This window comes from Meriones unguiculatus, chromosome 20 (genome assembly GCF_030254825.1).
Source record: "Meriones unguiculatus strain TT.TT164.6M chromosome 20, Bangor_MerUng_6.1, whole genome shotgun sequence".
NCBI lineage: Eukaryota > Metazoa > Chordata > Mammalia > Rodentia > Muridae > Meriones > Meriones unguiculatus.
The window spans coordinates 39192266-39213366 of NC_083367.1; the positions used below are offsets into that span (position 1 = coordinate 39192266).

At 38.7% G+C, this 21101-nt stretch overlaps 2 long non-coding RNA genes across 2 annotated transcripts; one reads left to right on the forward strand and one right to left on the reverse strand.

Moving 5' to 3' along the window:
- Positions 1-875: 875 nt before the first annotated feature.
- On the forward strand, positions 876-5400 carry LOC132649449 (uncharacterized). The gene is made up of 2 exons (XR_009587890.1): positions 876-1373; positions 4288-5400. It is a non-coding gene; the product is annotated as an uncharacterized LOC132649449 (long non-coding RNA).
- A 2946-nt stretch (positions 5401-8346) lies between these two features.
- LOC132649448 (uncharacterized) lies at positions 8347-19481 on the reverse strand. The gene is made up of 4 exons (XR_009587889.1): positions 19361-19481; positions 12400-12587; positions 12153-12303; positions 8347-8922 (listed from the first exon to the last, which is right to left on the reverse strand). It is a non-coding gene; the product is annotated as an uncharacterized LOC132649448 (long non-coding RNA).
- Positions 19482-21101: the final 1620 nt, after the last annotated feature.

Consider the following 21101-nt stretch of genomic DNA (forward strand, 5'->3'; position numbering starts at 1 on the left):
GTCTCAGCCTCTGCTTTGATACCTTAATTAGTAGAGTTAGAGGCCCTCTGGGTAGGTTCCTGTCCTATGCCCTGTCTTTTCCTGCTTCCAATGTTTATAGCATTTTCACTTCTTAATGAGGATTGAGCATCTTCCCTAGGGTCTTCCTTCCTTCCATATTTTAGTATGTTTATCCTGTATTATATGTCTGATAACCACTTATGAATGAGTATATATCATGTGTCTCTTTCTGCTTTTGGCTTACCTCACTCAAGGTGATCTTTCTAGTCCCTACCATTAGCCTACAAATTTCGTGTTTTCCTTGTTTTTAATTGCGGACTAGTATCCCATTGTGTAAATGTAGCAAAATTTTTATATCCATTCCTCTGTTGAGGGACATCTGTTGTTTTCAGATTCTGGCTATTATGAATAGAGCTACTATGAATATGGTTGATCAAATGTCCTTGTATATTTGAGCATATTTCAGATATATGCCTAGCAAGGGTAACCAGAATTGCTAAAACAATCTTGTACAATAACAGATATACTGGAGGTATCTCCATCCCTGATCACAAGCAGTACTATAGAGCAACAATAATAAAAACTGCATGGTACTGGCATAGAAACAGAATGGTGGATCAATGGAATCAGGTAGAAGGCCCAGAAATAACCCACACACTTATGAACACGTGATCTTTGATGAAGATGCCAAAATCATACAATGGAAAAAAAAATAGCATCTTCAACAAATGGTGCTGGTCTAATTGGATATCTACATGCAGAAAAATGAAAATAGATCCATGTTTATTACCCTGCACAAAACTAAAGTCCAAGTGGATCAAAGACTTCAATATAAAACCAGACACACTAAACCTGTTATGTGGAGAGCCGAGACTCAGACACCACTAGGTGGCGCTGACATCCCACCCTCAAAACTGTAAACAGCCTCCAGTACACATGCGCGAATTGAGTAAGCACGCTAAGCATGCTGGGCCCGAGTCATCAGGTGGGGTAAAGCGTGAGCAGCCAATCAGGGTATTGACACGTCACTTAGGTGCGACCCGGGCTTATATAAACAGCGCCACATCGGGGCTCTCTCTCTCTCTCTTCCCCTCTCCTCCTCCCCCTCTCCCTGCCCTGGGCTTGTCGGCCCTGGCCGCGGCCCGTGGGATGCCACGGCGTCTCTCGGCCAATGCCCGCAGCCCTCTCCTCTCCTCTTTTCATTGCGTGACTGTAAGAAAAGTTTTGTTGCGGGAGGATCCTTGAGTCCACGTGCGTTTCTGCTGGCGAGATGATCACGCGGCTCCCAACATCTGGTGCCGAAACCCGGGAACACCACCGGTACTGAGGAGAGCACCCGTTCGCCGGGAGGGATTCAGAACCGCAACGTTGAGGTTTGTCCTGAGAGACATGTTCGATCTCGATTTATCTCGTTTCTCATTTCGGCTAGCAGAGGCCCTTATGGCCTTCCCTGCTGTGATAGCTGCCATAGTTCTCTTTCTTTTGGTTTCGTGCAAACTTGAGGGCAGCCTCGGAAGGAAAGGGATTAGCAAAAGGTTAAGGGTAGGGGAGATGCGAGACGACATGCCAAAATCAGGACGTGAGAAGAAATTAGGAGCCCCAATGGATAGAAATAGAGACGTCTCTAAGAAAAAAGACCCTTCTGTGGATGTTAAAGCCACGGATGTGAGAGATAAGGGAAAGAACGCCCTGGGAATAAAAGGTAAAAGAAAAAAGACCCAATAAAAAGGCCCCTTTATCCAATAAGATTAGAATTCCCGCTAAATGCCTGGGCGCAGCCATCTTGGCTTTCATCAGAGGCTTCCACGTGGCCGGTAACTGGGCGCAGCCATCTTGGCTTTGGGAAAAATGGGCGGGACCTTGGGTATATCAGCGGTTTCCATGTGGCCGGTGCCATCTTTAATTCGGGCTAAGAGGCCCTGCCTCCCATGTGCTCTCCACATAATTCATTTAAAGGACTGGTGATTGTTCATTACAAAATGTTTTTCATGCTCTTTTAAAAAAAAATTCTAGCTAATAGGTTTGGTATGGCTAAAATAATTTTTACAGTTTAAAATTGTTCTGTTAAGCAGTTAATTTTAAAGCTTGTTTATTCACTAAAAACTTTTGGTTGTGGGGGATTATAGATGCTCCACAGTGTTTACTGTATCAGCAACACCTAGTGGCTATACTTGGTGTTGTCAGTCGCAGCCTGCTAATGCTAACACATGGCCTGCCGCCACGATGGTTCAGCAATAAAAAGCATGTAAAGCTGTAGTTTGGCTGCCATGTTTGTTTAGGGTTTCCAGCTGAGTTCAATTGCATGTGGCCAGCTGCCATACTGGTCCGGAGATAAAGAGGGTAGAGCTATAAGTTTGCCACCATGTTATTCAGGTACTGTTCAATTTTAATGCCATATCCTTTGTTGCAAAAAACCCTACAACAATGGGGATTACATATTGCCACTAAAAAGGTCCAAATTTCAAAAGTAGTTTCCTTTCTAGGGACTGTTATTTATCCGGAACAAATAGTTCCTCAAAAAATAAAAATTCGCAGGGATCATTTACATACCTTAAATGATTTTCAAAAATTATTAGGTGATATAAATTGGCTTAGGCCATTTTTAAAGATTCCTTCTGCTGAATTAAAACCCTATTTGATATTTTGGAAGGGGATGAAAATATTTCTTCACCCAGAGCCTTAACACCGGCTGCAAGCCACGCCCTGCGAGTGGTAGAAAACGCTTTACAGGATGCCCAATTAAAACGTGTAGATAAAACTAAGACCTTTGACCTGTGTGTCATTAAAACTAAACATTTACCAACTGCTGTATTATGGCAAGATGGACTCTTAGTGTGGGTTCATCCCAATGCTTCTACAAAAATTATTGAATGGTATCCGGATGCAGTCGCTCAACTCGCACTTCGTGGGTTAAAAACAGCCATTACATACTTTGGGAAGGAGCCAAAGTCTTTAATAGTGCCTTATATGGCTCACCAAGTTCAGGTATTAACTGCTACCTCTGATACTTGGGCGGTGCTAGTTACCTCCTTTAGTGGTTCAATTGATAATCATTACCCAAGACATCCTATTTTGCAATTTGCTTTAACTCAGGAGGTAGTCTTCCCGCATGTAGCGTCCCAAAAACCACTTCGGGATAGATTGGTAGTTTATACAGATGGGTCAAAAACAGGAATAGGAGCTTATGTGGTTAATAATAAAGTTATTTCTAAGCAAAATCATGAGACCTCGCCTCAAATTGTGAAATGTTTAGTAGTGCTAAAAGTTTTAAAAAAATTTCCAGGTCCTTTAAATATTGTTTCTAATTCTAGTTATGTGGTAAATGCAACCAAAATCTTAGAGGCTGCTGGATTAATTAAAGCATCTAGCAAACTTGCAAAAATTTTTCAAAGGATTCAGTTTGCCTTAATTACCAGAAGATCCCCTGTTTTCATTACACATATTAGGGCTCATTCCGGTCTACCGGGGCTCATGTCCCATGGAAATGACCTGGCAGATCGAGCCACAAAGATGATTGCATTTGCCCTCCTTTCAAATTTAGAATTGGCTAAGAAATTTCATAAAAGGTTTCATGTTACAGCTGAGACATTGCGTCATCGATTTGACATTACTAGAAAAAAAAAAGCTAGAGATATTGTTACCCAATGTCAAAATTGTTGTCAGTTCTTACCTATGCCTCATGTTGGGATTAATTCCAGAGGAATCTGTCCACTACAAGTGTGGCAGATGGATGTTACCCACATTTCATTTTTTGGTAAACTTCAATATTTGCATGTTTCTGTTGATACTTGCTCTGGAGTTATGTTTGCTTCTCCCCTGACTGGAGAAAAGGCAGCCCATGTTATTCAACATTGCCTAGAGGCATGGAGTGCCTGGAAAAAGCCCTAAATTCTAAAAACTGACAATGGGCCAGCCTATACTTCTCAAAAATTTAGACAGTTTTGTCATCAGATGAAAATAACCCATCTAACCGGTCTCCCATATAACCCTCAAAGTCAGGGTATTATTAAACGTGCTCACCGCACCCTAAAATCCTACTTAATAAAACAAAAGGGAGGAGTCCAGGAGGCTCTGCCCTCAGTGCCACAAGTGACCGTTTCCTTGGCACTCTTCACACTCAATTTTTTAAATTTGGACAGTCAAGGCCATTCGGCGGCTGATCGCCACTGCTCAGGGCCTAATAGGCCCAAGGAAATGATCAAATGGAAGGATGTCTTAACTGGTCAGTGGAAAGGCCCGGATCCTATTTTAATAAGATCCAGGGGAGCTGTCTGTGTTTTCCCACAGGAAGAAAACAATCCATTCTGGGTACCGGAGCGCCTCACGCGAAAGCTCGTGACAGCTGAAGATGATCTTTCAACAGATACACCTGCTACTGCTTAAAGAGTCAAGGGTGGCGAGGATGACCACTAATTCTACTCGAGTAGATTCATTGCCCACAGATTGGCTTTACCCTGGGTTTCTTCTGCCTTTTCTTACTTTAAGATTGGGTGGGAGTTGGAATGTTTGGTGCAGCGCTATGTCGTGGCTTAGTGTTTTTTACTCTGGTTGTTCTGCAAACTGAATACCCAAAACAAATGTGACTAGGTCGCAATCGTGCAAGTACTAGCAGCCTTGGAACAAGGATCATCTCCCAAAAATTTGGTTATCCATGTTAAAAAATTAAAACAGACTGTGACACTCAGTCGATGCACCTCAGGGGTTTTACCCATTGCACTGAGTTGATGAGTGATCCAAGTCTCAATGTTTGCCTTTGCCTAAGTGGCTATGGTACCTAAATAGGAGAATGACAGCCCTTGCACTCCCTGGAATTTTATTCCATTGCATGGGAATGGGTGTCACCTCCTTCTTTAATCTTCTCCCTTAGCCCCTGCACCCAGAGGACCTGTCTCCATTGCACCTGGTGGGGTAAGGGAGTAATCTAAAGCTCTTGATCGCTTACTCCCCAAAGAAGGAGTTCACTTGATCGAGCTTAGGGCCCTCTTGTACCGTGCTTATATAGGCTTTAAGGCAGTTTTCATTTATTTAAAACAAAAGGGGGATGTGGAGAGCCGAGACTCAGACGCCACTAGGTGGCGCTGACATCCCGCCCTCAAAACTGTAAACAGCCTCCAGTACACATGCGCGAATTGAGTAAGCATGCTAAGCATGCTGGGCCCGAGTCATCAGGCGGGGTAAAGAGTGAGCAGCCAATCAGGGTATTGACACGTCACTTAGGTGCGACCCGGGCTTATATAAACAGCGCCACATCGGGGCTCTCTCTCCTCCCCTCTCCTCCTCCCCCTCTCCACAGCCGGGGCCGACATGCGGGACGCCGCAGCGTCTCTTGGCCAATGCCCTCGGCCCTCTCCTCTCCTCTTTTCATTGCGTGACTGTAATAAAAGTTTTGTTGCGGGAGAATCCTTGAGTCCGCGTGCGTTTCTGCTGGCGAGACGATCATTTGGCTCCCAACACTGTTAGAAGAAAAATTGGGGAAGATACTGGAATTCATTGGCACAGGAGACAACTTCCTGAACAGAACACCAACAGCACAGGCTCTAAGAGCAACAATCAAAAAAAATGGGACCTAATGAAACTGAAAAGCTTCTGTAAAGCAAACGACACTGTCATCAGAACAAAATGCCAGCCTACAGACTGGGAAAGGATCTTCACCAACCCTATATCTGAAAGAGGGCTAATATCCAGATTATATAAAGAGCTCAAAAATTTAAACCCCAACAAACCAAGTAATCTAAATAAAATTCATTTCTTAAGCATTGGCAAATCTTTTACATCATTAATTTTATATTTTTACAGCATAGCTTAATATTGGGGTGTTACCCAGTGTATGAGATGTCTTTTATCACCTCCATAAAATTAATTTTAAATGGATCTTACACCTAAATGTTAAATGCTAAGGGAAGAACTTGTAGAAGAAAATAGAGAAACTAGGGTTCTCTGAGTTTGGAATCCTGCCCAGGATGTTTCTACATGTAAGCTCCTGTTGCAAAAGCTTTGTGCTGTTACTGCCCCCAGAGTTCTGCAGAGACCATCACCAAGAAGTCCAGAGAGTGACTAGGGATAAAAGGGACCTAATTTGTGGCTGTTTCTCATTGAGTCCTGGGAAAGACCTACCATATGAGCTCCCATTGCTCAGCCATCTGTTCCTCCCCTTTATGTATAGTGACCCTTCACTTAGCATGTGGATGCTTCTGGGATTGCCAGAGCTCAGACCACAGCATCCCACAGCAGAGCTTAGAGCATTCTGAACCAATCAAGCCTTTTCAGCTACATATCCAAACTCACTGACTAGTTTTCATGGGTACAGAGGACTAGCCATCAGCTTCCTTGCCAGAGAAACTGGAAAGTTGTTGGTAATCCTTTAATAGCAAGCTTGCATAGATCAGGCATCCTTGGGCTCTCTCCCAGCCTGATGCAGGTAGGAGACTCCCAGCTGCACGTGCAGGGCTCCAAGGACAGAGCCAGTTTATCAATTTTTGCTGTCCCAATTTAGCTGCTTTACTCTGAAAATCTTTGAAATAAGCTAAACCAAGGAAAATGGTAAAGAAATAGGCAGAAGATGAATTTTGGCCCATTTTCTGAATATAAAACACAACAATTGAACTAAACAAAACTATAAACATATACTGACAGACATGAACAGAATAGTATTTTCATAACCATATGCTCCCCCAAGGGAAACAAGTGAAGGGGCTTCTCCACCAGGAAAATCTAGACAACAGTGTATGGGGCCTTGTCTGAATTCCCAGGGAATGCAAAGATGACATTTCTCTGCATTTAATTTAATGTTGTCTATTGTTGCAGGATATTTGATCCCATTTTGAACCCAGAGATTGTGAACTGTAAAAACCTGTCTTTTGTTTGGTGTAATTCAGCTCTATCATACCTTTAATCTAACAACTTTCTGTTTATTGTCAACAGGTGATTATGGCATGTTCAGTCCTAGCACACACCTTTAATCCAACAGTTTTCTGTTCACAGGATTTAATACAAGTAACCCTAGATTAAGAGGTGGAGCAAGAAACCAACTGAAAGTGACTAAGTCGAAATGAGGGAAGTTGAGTTGAAGATTATTTAAGACAGTGTTGAGAAGGAGAAAAAGCTCTTCAGCTCTTTGGTCTGCAGTTTTGGGCATGTTAGCAATTTGGCTCTATAGCTTTTGACTTTTTCCTTCTGGGATTTAGGGTGAGTTAGCAAGCCTGTTTCTCCTGGGCTGTCAGCTGAGCTGGCAAGTTTTGGTCTTGGGCCTTTAGGCTTTTCCTCAGGAATATGAGCTGAGTAGGAAAATCAGCTGAGTGTTTTCTCTCACCCCAGCATCTGACTCCTGAGTCTTCATTGATAAAATCAAGTGATTTGGAATTTTCATTATTTATAACAACAGGCTACAGGCATGCTATATATTGACTTTGTTGTGTTTAGGTACGTGCCTTGTATTTCTGATCTTTCCAAGCCTTTAAACTTGAAGAGCTGTTGGATTTTGTTGCATATCTTTTCTGCATCTCATTAAATGATCATGTGTTTTGTTTTGTTTTTCAGTTTGTTTACATGGCATATTACACTGATGGATGCCAACCACCCCTGTTTGCTTGGGATGAATTCTACTTGATCCAGATGGATATTTTTGATGTGTTCATGGAGTTGGTTTGCTAGTATTTTGTTGAATATTTTTGCATCAAAGTTCATAAAGAAAATTGGTCTTAAATTCTCTTTATTGATTCTTTGTGAGCTTTAGGTATCAGGGTGACAGTGGCCTCATATAATGAGTTTGGCAATATTCTTTCTGTTTTTGTTTTGTGAATACTTTGAGGAGTATTGCTTTAGCTTTTCTTTGAAAGTCTGTTAAAATTCTGCACTTGAAACCCTCTGACTCTGGACTTTGTTGTTGTTGTTGTAAAGAGAATTTTCATGACTACTTCTATTTCTTCAGAATATGTAAGAATATTTAGCTTGTTTACAGGAATTTGTTTTTGGTAAGTGGAATCTATCAAGAAAAATTTCCATTTCAGTTTGATAAACCAATTTTGTAGAGTACAGGCTTTTGAAGTAAGACCTAAAGATTCTTTTTTCTTTTTTTTTTTACTGATGCAGCTTTTTTTTTATTAATTTTATTTCTTTTTTCTTTTTTCTTTTTTTTATGTATTAAAATATTGTGCTTTATGAGAAATTCTGTTTCTTATGCTAATTGACATATTGAATACATTTTGCATTTTAGTCATTAACATTAAGAGAAAATTTATTATAAAATTCTGTTTTTTTATTTTTTTTAGTTTATTAATTACACTTTATTCATTTTGTATCCCCCCATAAGCCCCTTCCTCCTCCCCTCCCAATCTCACCCTCCCTCCCCTTTCTGCATGCATGCCACTCCCCAAGTCCACTAATAGGGGAGGTTCTCCTCTCCTTTCTGATCTTAGTCTATCAGTTCACATAAAAAGTGACTGCATTGTCCTCTACTATGGCCTGGTAAGGCTGATCCCCCCTCAGGGGGAGGTGATCAAAGAGCAGGCCAATCAGATTATGTCAGAGGCAGTCCCTCTTCCCATTACTATGTAACCCACTTGGATACTGAACTGCCATGGGCTACATCTGTGCAGGGGTTTTAGGTTATCTCCATGAATAGTCCTTGGTTGGAGTATGAGTCTCTGGGAAGTTCCCTGTGTTCAAATTTTCTTGTTCTGTTGCTCTCCTTGTGGAGACCTTGTCCTCTCCAGCTCTTACTATTTCCCACTTCTTACATAAAATTCCACTCACTCTGCCCAACAGTTGGCCATAAGTCTCAGCATCTGCTTTGATAGTCTGCAGGGCAGAGGCTTTCAGAGGCCCTCTGTGGTAGGTTCCTAGTTTGTTTCCTGTTTTCTTCTTCTGGCTTTCAGAAGCCCTCTGTAGAAGGTTCCTAGGTTGTTTCCTGTTTCAACCCCCATCCTGAAAGGCAAAGAGGATGGACATCAGAAGAAGAAGAAAACAGGAAACAACCTAGGAACTTTTTATTTTTTTCTTATCAGTTACCTTTTATTAACTCAGTGACCTGCTCCCTCATTCCCTCCCAGTTCCTCCCTCCCTCCCTCATCTCTACCGTGCCCCTTTCCAAGTCCACTGATGGGACCTCCTCCCCTTTCATCTCATCCTGTTTTATCAGGTATCTTCAGGACTCGCTGCAAAGCCCTCCTCTGAAAATTAAATCAAGATCAGGTAGAAAGATTGAATAGTTCTATATCCCCCAAGAAAACAGAAGCAATCATCAAAAGTCTCCCATCCAAAAAAAAAAAAAAAAATGCCCAGGGCCAGATAGTATCAGTTCAGAATTCTACCAGACCTTCAGAGAAGTGCTAACTCCAATTCTCTTCAAACTATTCCACAAAATAGAAGGACATTACCAAACTCATTCTATGAGGCCACAGTCACCTTGATACATAAACCATAGAAAGATCCAACAAAAAAAGAACTTCAGACCTATCTCTCTTATGAACATTGATGCAAAAATACTCAATAAAATACTTTCAAACCGAATCCAAGAACACATCAAAGATATCATCCACCATGACCAAGTAGGCTTCATCCCAGGCATATTCAATATACAGAAATCCATTAATGTAATCTACTATATAAACAAATGGAAGGAGAAAAACCACATGATCATCTCCTTAGATGCTGAAAAAGCATTTGACAAAATCCGACACCCATTCATGTTTAAAGCCTTGGAGAGAGCAGGGATACAAGGCACATACCTGCACATAGTAAAGAAAATATACAGCAAGCCTATAGTCAACATCAAACTCAGTGGAGAGAAACTTAAATCAATCCCACTGAAATCAGGGACAAGGCAAAGCTGCCCACTCTTTCCGTATCTCTTCAACATAGTATTTGAAATCCTAGCTAGAGCAATAAGACAAGTAAAGGAGATCAAGAGGATACAAATCGGAAAGGAAGAGGTCAAAGTATCACTATTTGCAGATGATATGATAGTATACATGAGCGACCCCCCACATTTAAGAGAACTCCTTCAGCAAAGTGGCTAGATACAAAATTAACTCAAAAATTCAGTAGCCCTCCTGTATACCAAAGACAAAAGGGCCGAGAAAGAAATCAGGGAAACAACACCCTTCACAATAGCCACTAATAACATAAAGCACCTTGGTGTGACTCTAACCAAGCAAGTGAAAGACCTGTTTGAGAAAAATTTCAAGTTTCTGAAGAAAGAAATAGAAGATATCAGAAGATGGAAATATCTCCTGTGCTCATGGATCGGTAGGATTAACATAGGAATAAACACACAAACTCAAGGACAGTAAATTTTTTACAAGGAAGTCAAAGTATACAATAGAAAAAAATAGCATCTTCAATAAATAGTGCTGGAGTAACTGGATGTCTACATGTAGAAAAATACAAGTAGATTCATATTCGCACCACTCTGCACAAAACTAAAGTCCATCTGGATCAAAGACCTCAATATAAAACCAGACACACTAAACCTGTTACAAAAAAAAGTGGGGAAAGGCCTTGCATTCATTAGCAAAGGAGACCATTTCCTACATAGAGCACCAACAGCACAGGTTTTAAGATCAACAATTAGTAAATGCGACCTCATGAAACCGAAAAGCTTCTTTAAGACAAAGGTTACTGTTAACAAAACAAAACGACAGCCTACACACTTGGAGAAGATCTTCACCAGTACTATATCCAACAGAAGGCTAATATCCAAAATATATGAGAACTCAAGAAATTAAACAGCAGCCAACCAAATAATCCAATTAAAAATGGAAGAGTGTCAGTCTCAGTAAAGAGCCCTGTGCCCAGATATATTTGGTCCTTGTGGAGCTCCTATCCTTTCCAAGTCATACAAACTCTCCCTTCTTTCATATGTTTCCCTGCACTCTGCCGAAGGTTTGATTATGAGTCTTAGTATCTGCTTTGATACACTGCTAGGTAGAGCCTTTCAGGGGCCCTCTGCGGTAGGCTCTTGTCCTGTTACTTGTTTTCTCCTATGTCCAATGCACCTCCCAGTCCTGAAGATACCTGATAAAACAGGGTCAGATGAAAGGGGAGGAGGTACTCCCCAATCCGTGGACTTGGAAAGGGGCAGGGAGAAGCTGAGGGAGGGAGGGTGGGATTGGGAGGGAATGAGGGAGCAGGACACAGCTGGGATACAGAGTTAATAAAATGTAACTAATAATAATAATAATAAAGAAAAAATGCAAAAAAAAAGAAGAGTGGAGGGATAGAAGGACCCAGAGGGGACAGGAGTGCTACAAAGAGACCAACAAAGCCAGCAACATTTGAGTCAAAGGGTGCTTGTAGAGACTGTTGCACTAACAAGGACAGCACACCAAGAAGACCTAGACCCTCCTGCTCAGATGAATCTCATAGGCAGCTCAGTCTCCATGTGGGTCCCATAAGAAGGGCAGCAGAGGTTATCTCTGACATGGACTTGATTGCCTGCTCTTTGATCACTTCTCCCTTAAAGGGTGGCCTACCTAGGCCACAGAGCAAGAAGATCCAAGCAGTATTGATGAGACTTGATAGGCTAGGGTCAGATGGGTGGGGAGGAGGTCTCCACCTTTCTGTGAACTAAGGAAAGGAAATGGGGGTAAAGGGAGTGTGGGGCCAGGATGAGAAGAGGGAGGAGGGTACAATCAGGATGTGAAGTGAATAAATAATAAACAAAAAAAGTGTTGGATGGAATTTTCAGGTACACATAGCAAGTTCCAAACGACCCCGAGGCTTATGAATGACATCGTGTTTTCAAAATGGAGATAAAATCATATATAAAACTTGGTTTCAGAAAATACGGTAAGACACCTCTGTAATTACTGTTTGTGGTTATGTAAATTATTATTTAATTATGAAGAAAAATGACACACAAAGAAAAAGTAATTTAATCTCCTAAACTTCAAATATATATGCAGTATGTAATTTTTTATAATACCCTGAAGCAAAACAGAAGTAAACCATGAAAGTTGTGTCAAGTCTAATCCCCAGATTTGAAAACAAGAAGCAGCAGGAAATCAAGTTCTAGGCAAGCCTGAGCTTCTTAGTGTTTATGATGCCAGCCTGGACCAAGTAGGGCTAGTTTTTTTCAAAATGAAATAAAATAACATAATTTACAATTGTCTCTTCTAAAGTATCCATTGCCTAAGTCAACAGTCCTGACATACCTTAAAAGAGTTGTGTTATATGACCTATAATGAAGGAAAGCCACACTTAAAAACAAAACAAAAAATTGAAACTGTCAAATTTCCAGAAAAACTCTTGTTTTCTGTCCATTAAGGTTTTTCATGTTCTCTGGGTTCCCAGTGTGTTTATCACCTGGAGAAAGAAATTGGAAGCCCAGTGTTATTGCTCCAAGGGAACAAACTCTGGAGACTCTCAGTATTCTGATTAGGATAGGCCATTGAGTCTGACCTTTGTGCAGGAAAGAATTCTCATTTTTTTCCAGAACTAATTAGATTTTTCAAAGCATGAACATAATTTGCCTGTGGGTCAGATTTCATGTTCTGAAATGTGGCTTGTCTCACAACAGCATCCACATCTTCTTCACTCAGTTCTTTTTCCAGAAAACTGCAGATTTTCAGCATGGAGACTGTGAGGTCCTGAAACAGTCACGCATTGAGAAATTATCAACTTTATAATGGAGGTATGAGTTACAGCCAAACATGAAACTTGATCATATAAGATTCCTTTCTCAAACACAAAGATAGCTTAACATAAGCAAATTACTGAACGGTGGTTATATAAGGTACAGGAAAATACTAATATGATTATTTCCATTGACACTGAGAAAACATTTCAGGAAAATAGCAAACAGTAGTAGAAAGTTCTTCAAACACAAAAGGTAACATGTAAAATACCTATACATTGGATGAATGGGGAGGAGGTCCCCCCATCAGTGGACATGGAAAGGGGCACAGTGGAGATGAGGGAGGGAGGGTGGGATTGGGAGGGAATGAGGGAGCAGGACAAGGCTGGGATACAGAGTTAATAAAATGTAACTGATAAGGAAAAAATAAAATAAAACAAACAAACAAACAAACAAACAAAATACCTACACATGAAATTGTACTCAACAGAGAAATACATAAAGATTTTCAAGTGATGTTGGGAATAGCTCAAACTTTTCTACCTTTATTGCTACATCGCTGGACATAAAAGACAGAAAAGTTGTAAACAACAATCAAAGCAGAATGTTAACTAGAAGCATACTAAGCAGGTCAGGGGGCTAGAAGGTGCTAACAATAAAACAATGACATTTTACAATGACATGGAGTACAAAAACAAAATGATACAAATATCAGGTGAATGTGTATGCATTAATAAAAAAATGGCATCAGCACTCTATCAATAACAAAAATAAGCTTAACATTAAAGTAACAAAAACAGTCAGAAAATACCAAATCCTGCTGAAAGAAAATGATAAAAAAAACCAAACAATCTATACTCAGTGCAATTCTTCTCAAAATCTCATAAAAATAATAGAACAATAATCCCCAAATTCATTTCAAAAGACATTCAGTATGTAAATAACCTTCAAAGGAGAGGCTAAATTTGTGATATTCATACTTCCAGATTTTAAAAGTTAGTAAGAAATTATGGGACTCAATATGGTATAGAAATTACATCAACATAATTCACCATGTAAACAAGTAAAAGAACAAAAAGCAGACCATCATCTATACAGATGCTGAAAAGCCACTGACAAAACCTAATACCACTTCATGTTAAAAGTCTTGGAGAGATCAGAGATAAAAGACACATAGCTAAACACAGTAGAGACAATATGCAGCAAGCCAATAGCAAACATGAAATTAAATGGACAGAAAGGAAAAGCAATTCCACTAAAATTAAGGAGAAGACAGAGCTTTCTTTCTCCATATCTCTTTCTCCATATCTCCTCAATATATTACTTGAAGTCATAGCCAGAGCAATAAAACACTTAAAGGAGATCAAGAGGATAGAAATTGGAAAGAAAGAAATCAAAGTATCGCTATTTGCAGATGATATGATAGTACACATAAGTGTTCCTCAAAATTTTACCAATGAACTTCTATAGCTGGTAAACACCTTCAGCGAAGTAGCTGGATACAAAATTGTCTCAAAAAATCAGTATCCTTTTTTAATACAAATGATAAATGGACTGAGAAAGATGTTAGGGAAGCAACAACCTTCACAATAGCCACAAACAATATAAAATATCTTGATATAACTGTAACCAAGCAGGTGAAAAACTTGTATGACAAGAACTTCAAGTCTCTAAAGAAAGAAATTGAAGAAGATATCAGAATATGAAAAAAACTCCTGTGCTCATGGATTTACATTATAAAAATGGCCATTTTACCAAAAGCAATTCAGAGATTCAATCCAGTTCCCAACAAAATTCCAAAGCAATTCTTTACAGACCTCAAAAGAGGATTCTCAACTTCATATGTAAAAATAAAAAAAACCCAAGATAGTGAAAACAGTCCTGTACTGTTTTCACCATCTCTAATTTCAATTTGTGCTACAAAGCTATAGTAATATACCACAGGATATTGGCATATAGCCAGCCAGGTTAATCAATGGAATCAAATCAAAGACCCAGAAATAAACCCCCACACTCATATACACTTGATTTTTTTTTTTTTATGAAGAAGCCAAAACTATATAGTGGAAAAAAGGAAAGCATCTTCAATAAATGGTGCTGGTCTATTTGGAGGTCTGCATGTAGAAGAATTCAAATAGACCCATATCTATCACCGTATACAAAACTTAAGTCCAAGTGGATAAAAGATCTTCTTGTGAAACTGGATACAGTGAATCTAATCGAAGAAAAAGTGGGGAATAATCTTGAACAGGAGACAACTTCCTAAGCCAAACACCAACAGTTGAGGCACTAAGATCAATTTATAAATGGGACCTCGGGAAGCTCAGAAGCTTCCATAAGGCAAAGGACACTGTCAAAAAGACAAAAATGCAGCCTACAAACTGGGTGGTCACCAACTCTATGTCTGTTAGAGGGGTAAGATCCAAAACATATAGAGAACTCAAGAATTTAAACATCAACAAATCAAATACTCCTTTTTAATTAAAGGAGTACAGATCTAAACAGAGAATTCACAACAGATTAATCTTTAATGGCTGACAAGTACTTAAAGAATGTTCAATGTCTTCAGTCATGAGGGAAGTGCAAATCAAAACTCTGAGATTATATCTTATATCTGTCAGAATGGCTAAGATAAAAAACTCAAGTGACAGCACATGCTGGTGAAGATGCAGAGAAAGAGGAGCATTCCTCCATTGCTGGTGAGAATGCAAACTTGGACAATCATGTTGAAAATAAATCTGCTGCTTTCTCAGAATACTGCAAAAAGTTCTACCTCAAGACCCAGATATACCACTCCTGGGCATATAACCAAAATATGATCCTCTATACTATAAGAACATTTGCTCAACTATGTTCATAGTAGCTTTTTTCATAATAGTCAGAAACTGGAAAGAACCTAGATGTCCTTCAACTGAAGTATTGATATTAAGATTATGTTACATTTACACAATGGAATAATACTCAACTATTAAAAAAAAAAGGAAATCATGCAATTTGCAGGCAAATGGATGCAACTAGAAAAGATGATCCTGAGTGAGATAACCCTGACCCAGAAAGACACAAATTGTATGTACTTACTTGTAAGTGGATCTTAGTCACTTATAAGTTACAGAATAACCATACCAGAATCTATAGACCCAAACCAGAAGGGTCCAAGGGAGGACATTTAAATCTCACTCAGAAGGAGAAATAAAATAAATATCAGAAGTAGATGAGGAGAGAGAACTGGGTAGGAGACAGGGTGCAGGGAGGGGAACAAGGGTGGGGACCAGGTACAGGAAGGCAGGGATGGGAGTCAGTAGGGCAGGAGAGAGATGGGAAGCCAATGGTGGGGTATGTCTGAGACAAGTTGATGACATTTAACAGGGTAGGGACCTGGGAGGTTATGGGGTGATTCCAGCTGAATCTCCTAGCAGAGGGGAATATGGAGACTGGAGTGGTCACCCCTATATCCAGCCAGGACATCTAATAGTAAGAGGTGAACCCCTACCCACTGCAAAACTTTTGACTCCAAATTTACCCTGCTACAAGATGGACAGGGATAAAGATGTAGCAGAATTTAAGTAAATGGATAACCAATGACTGGCCCAACATGAGACCCACCCAACCCCTGTCATTATTAATGGTACTCTGCTATGTTTGCTTTCATGGGCCAAGCAACTGTCCTCTGAGAGGCTTCATCCAGCAGCAGATCAAAACAGATGCCAGGACCCACAGCCAAACGTTAGACCAAGACTAGGAATCTTGTGGAAGAGTAGGCAGAAGGATAAAAGGACCCTAAGGGGACAAGAACTCCACAAGAAGACCAACAAAGTCAATTAACATAGGCCCATGGGGGCTCACAGAGACTGAACTACCAACCTAAGTCCATACATAGAGTGGACATAGGCCCTCTACACATATGGAACTGATGGTCTGTATATGGGTCCCTTAGCAAATGGAATGGAAATTGTCACTAACATGGCTGTAATTACCTGCTATTGGATCATTTCTCCCTAGCTGGGCAGCCTTGTCTGGCCTCAGTGGAAGAAGAGGAGCTTAGTCCTAATGTGACATGATGGGGCTGGGCAGAATGGCATGGTGTATGTGTGTGTGTGTGTGTGTGTGTGTGTGTGTGTGTGTGTATGTCTCCTTTCTCTGAGAAGAAGGGGAGGGGGGGTGGAGAAAGAGGGTAGGAGGGTGGGAAAAGAAGATAAAGATGGCTGTGTTTGAAATGTAAAGAGAAAAAATAAATTAAAGAGAAAAAAGAAAAGATTAAAGGAAAAAAGAGATTTCATTTTAAGTGAAGCATCATAGAAAATAAATAGATATATTCATCAGTTTGCAGACACTGAGGTGAGGGAATGAGGACTTTTAGTGCAATGTACAAACGGCAAGAAGACAGCTTGGGATATGGATGATGCTATAGGTGCAACTCAGGGTACTCAGAAATGCATACTAAAATGATTAGAATGATACATGTTATATTATGAATATTTTATTATAAGGATGCCATGAAGATAATAACTTGACCACGTATAAGGTATGTGATATTAATTCAAAGAAAAGGGAAATTAATTTGTTATATTTTTCATGATGAGAAGATATGTCTGGAAATGCATGGGTTTCCTTTTTGAGAATTAAGTACCAGTTCAGAGGAAGTTGAAATGCTTTCCATATTTGAAGAACTAATAAGCTTTAGAGAGCTTGGTCCATGAAAAACTCACAGTAACACAGAGCTGAACATTATTGGAAGCAAAGGAAGGGCTTTCTAAGCTTGTTACTACCTTACTTCTTTGTAAATGATCATGCAAAAGAAATTTATGTTGCTTGTACAATAACTACACCATAGTCATTACCTTACTTCTACAAATAAGTTTGTTGAGCACTGACCATAAGGGATTTGAAAAATAAGACAATGTGGCCAAGAGGAAATGAAAATACAATGATAGAAATAGAATCACTGATGTTACAAGTACAGAAATTACCTGAAATTTTTCAATATAACTTTGATTATTACAAAGACAAAATTAAAATTTTTCCAGAAACCTAGATTCTGGCTAAGAATGTAGGTCAGTAAAACACTGGTGTGGCATGTGTGAGACTCTGGTTTCAATCAGCAACATAGAAAGGAATAAGTACACAAACGAAACTAGATGGCCAAGATGATGTAACAGATTAGACATTGAGTGAATTTAGTGCATTCATCATGGAAAACATTGTAGATCTTCCACAATGAAAAACAGGTCCACACCATATGATCCAGCAACCCTGTTCCTAGATAATAATAAAAGATAATAATAAAAAATAATAAAGAAAAAATAATAAAGATAATAATACAGTCAGCATTCCAGACCCTTATTGGCATCCTGTTGTTATACACTTCCCTACAGTCAAGGCATGTAATGGTCTTAGATGCTCATTAATACAGAAAAGAATGACAGAGCAATACATACATAAAGTAGTGTATGTTTTAGTCACAAAGAAAAGTAAAAACCTGTTGCTGGAAATGCATGAAACTTAAAAAACAGAGAAGGCAAATTCAGACAATATAGAAAAATAGATATCTCAGCTGTCTCCCACAAAGGAAGGAAAAACATCTGCCATTCTGAAATTCAACCTATGATTAATCGGGAATTAGTCAGGAAGAGTCCCTAGCAAAGAAAGAGTGAAAATGTACGAGACTGGATAAGACCAATGCATCCTTTGTTAATAGATGCCAATACCACACTGAAGCTACTAATACAAGCAATTGAAGACTGATGTGTTGAAAAGGCGAGTCTCATCTAGATACTTAAAATTGTATTAACACAGGTGGCTACACAACAAGGAATCACCTGAGACAACTATAGAGAAAAGGAGCCCGCAGACAGACTAGTCAATAAAGGAGGGTCTGATGGCAGGAACCTCCTTCCACAGGAATCCCAAGGAGTAGTGAGGTATAAGGGTACCTGGAAGTATGTGCTTTAAACTCAAAGATGAGAAACAACTTTCTTTTTTTAACCTTTAAAATCAAGTATTTATTAAGTAAGATTATTAGCACTGCAAAATACCTCAAAGGATCTTTTTACTTGCAGTTATAATTATTCATATACACATATACATATGTGTAATAAAAGTGAAATGCACAGAGAAAGGAATGAAAAAAAAGGTATTTAGTAATGATTCAGTGTCAAGCTATCTTAAATAGATATTAATGGAACTGGAGGTAGATAGGACGTAGAGGATGTCACAGAAAGAAAATGAGAACATTAATATTTATAAAAGAAGCGTGTATATCAACTATATGTTCTCTACTAATACCAAATAGATACACAGAAATTCAAAACAGAAAATTATCATATGTTGTAAATGCTGAAATCAGAAGATTTAAAAACAATTTATGGACAAACATTAAGAAAAGCTATATATACTTTCTTCAGAAACATTAGTGATTATTAAAAAAAAATCCAGTAATTTAAAAATGCTCAATATTCTTTTTGAGTTTTGTTTTGGTTTTTGGTAAATTTCAAAACAACTTTCTCATCTTACCTTCCTCATATCTTTATAGCTGAGGAACATTATATTGAAGTCATGTCTGTGTTCATACCATTCTCTAATATGGTCAAACCAATGGCTTCCATAAACTGAAGGAAAAGTTACTGAGTAACAAGTCAAGGCATTATACTACTTAGCAGCAAACTTGCTTCTTTCTTTTCTGGTTCCACTATTCAGAAATAAAAATGAACCCCTACAACTGGCTATCTACATGACTATTTTAAAAAGTTTCTTGGGTGTAACAATTACACAAGGCTCATACAAACTTACCTATACAGGGACACAGCAATGCAGATACTGAGAAATTAAAGGGTCAGGAGCTGGCAACACCACTCAGTGGATAATCACTGGCTGCTCTTGCAGAGGACCGGTGGCTCTCTGCACTCATTTGGTGGCTTACAAACCAGCTTTAATTCCAATCCCAGGAAATCTGATGGCCTCTTCTGACCTCGAAATTCCCTGCACACATGTGTGGATACATGCATGCAGCCAAAATATTTGTAAAATAAATAATTATAAAACCCTTTTACTAAAGAAGTTCAAGGGTCTGATTTTAAAGATAGCTTTAAAAGAACTTCTTATTTTTGAAGTGAAGGCAGGTCTCCATTTCTGTCCTGTAAGATCTCTGGACAGCAGCGTGTCCTCGCTACAATTGGACCAAACCTGGATTTAATAATAACAATGTGTGAGATCCTGATTCCACATTCATTATGCCTCTTTCATTAAATAACTCTCCTCAATAAGGAAATGAAAAATCTCTCAATTTTCCTACAGGTGTGTGAGCCACGCAGAGCAGTCCTTCGCCCTCAACTTTAGCTCTATGACTCTTCCTATGCCATTAGCTAAAAAAATTGATAAAACATTTTGCATCTTATGGTCTTGCCAAAATTCCTTAATAGTATAGGCTGCAAAGTTGAAAATTCTCAAATGGTCCCAACAATGGCAGATAATCGACTCAATAACTGCTTCAAAATTATTATTTCTCTTTATATGAATCCTATTGCCCCCTCCATCTCTTGGATATAGATTTCCTACATTAATATAGTTTAAATGTCATCTGTACTTTGTAAACAAGTGAAGGATAAACCTCATTACCTTTCCATCTAGAAATTTCTCCAGATAATGTTCTATGGTGTCTGTAGCTTCTACGAAATTCACAAAGTTTGAAAAATGAAAAAATGAAATCAAAATGTCTTTGGAGTTTCTGTAAAGATAAAGAATCTGCAGAAAATCACATAAAGTTTCTTTAGTAACTCACAGTTATCCCCAAAAGTTCTGAACAATTACACAATATTTCATTATCCAAAGAAATATTTATTTTCATCCTGGTATGTTTATGAAAATGTAGTTGGATAACAACTTGCTTCATACTCTTAAAAGTGAATAAGTACTTTCCTTTATGTAGTATTTTACACATACACAAGAGCACAGTTCATATTTATAGAAATTACATCATTTGTAAAGTTGATAAATATTGTAAACTGGTTTTCTGTAAGGCTATAGGAAATGAGACGTTGAGTTTTCTGAGATATTTGACATACAGCCAGGGTAGCAAAGGAAATAAGAGGGAAAAAACTTAACTATTATATTAGTATAAGCAGCAACCATATCCACATAAAATTTAAAAAGAAAATTCTTTCATATCATTCTGAATAATAACAAGTGTATTGAGTAACAGATCAAAAATATATTTCTAATCTCGATTACAGGGAAGATATTTTAAATAATGTTTTGTTCTATTAGGATTTTGTTTGCTTTTGTTTCAGAAAGAAATTAAAGTTGAGTGGGTAGAGATGGAGGGGGGACCTGTAAAGAGTTAGGGGAATGGGAAGAATCTTGTCAAAATATATTTAATTTTAAAATAATTTTCAATATTAAAGTGTAATAAATAAAGCTGTTATGAACAAGGTTGAGCAAATGTCCTTGCATATTTAAGCTTATTTTGGATATATGCCTAAAAGTAGTTATAGCTAGATCTTGAGGAAGCACTATTCTTTTTTGTTTTTAAATA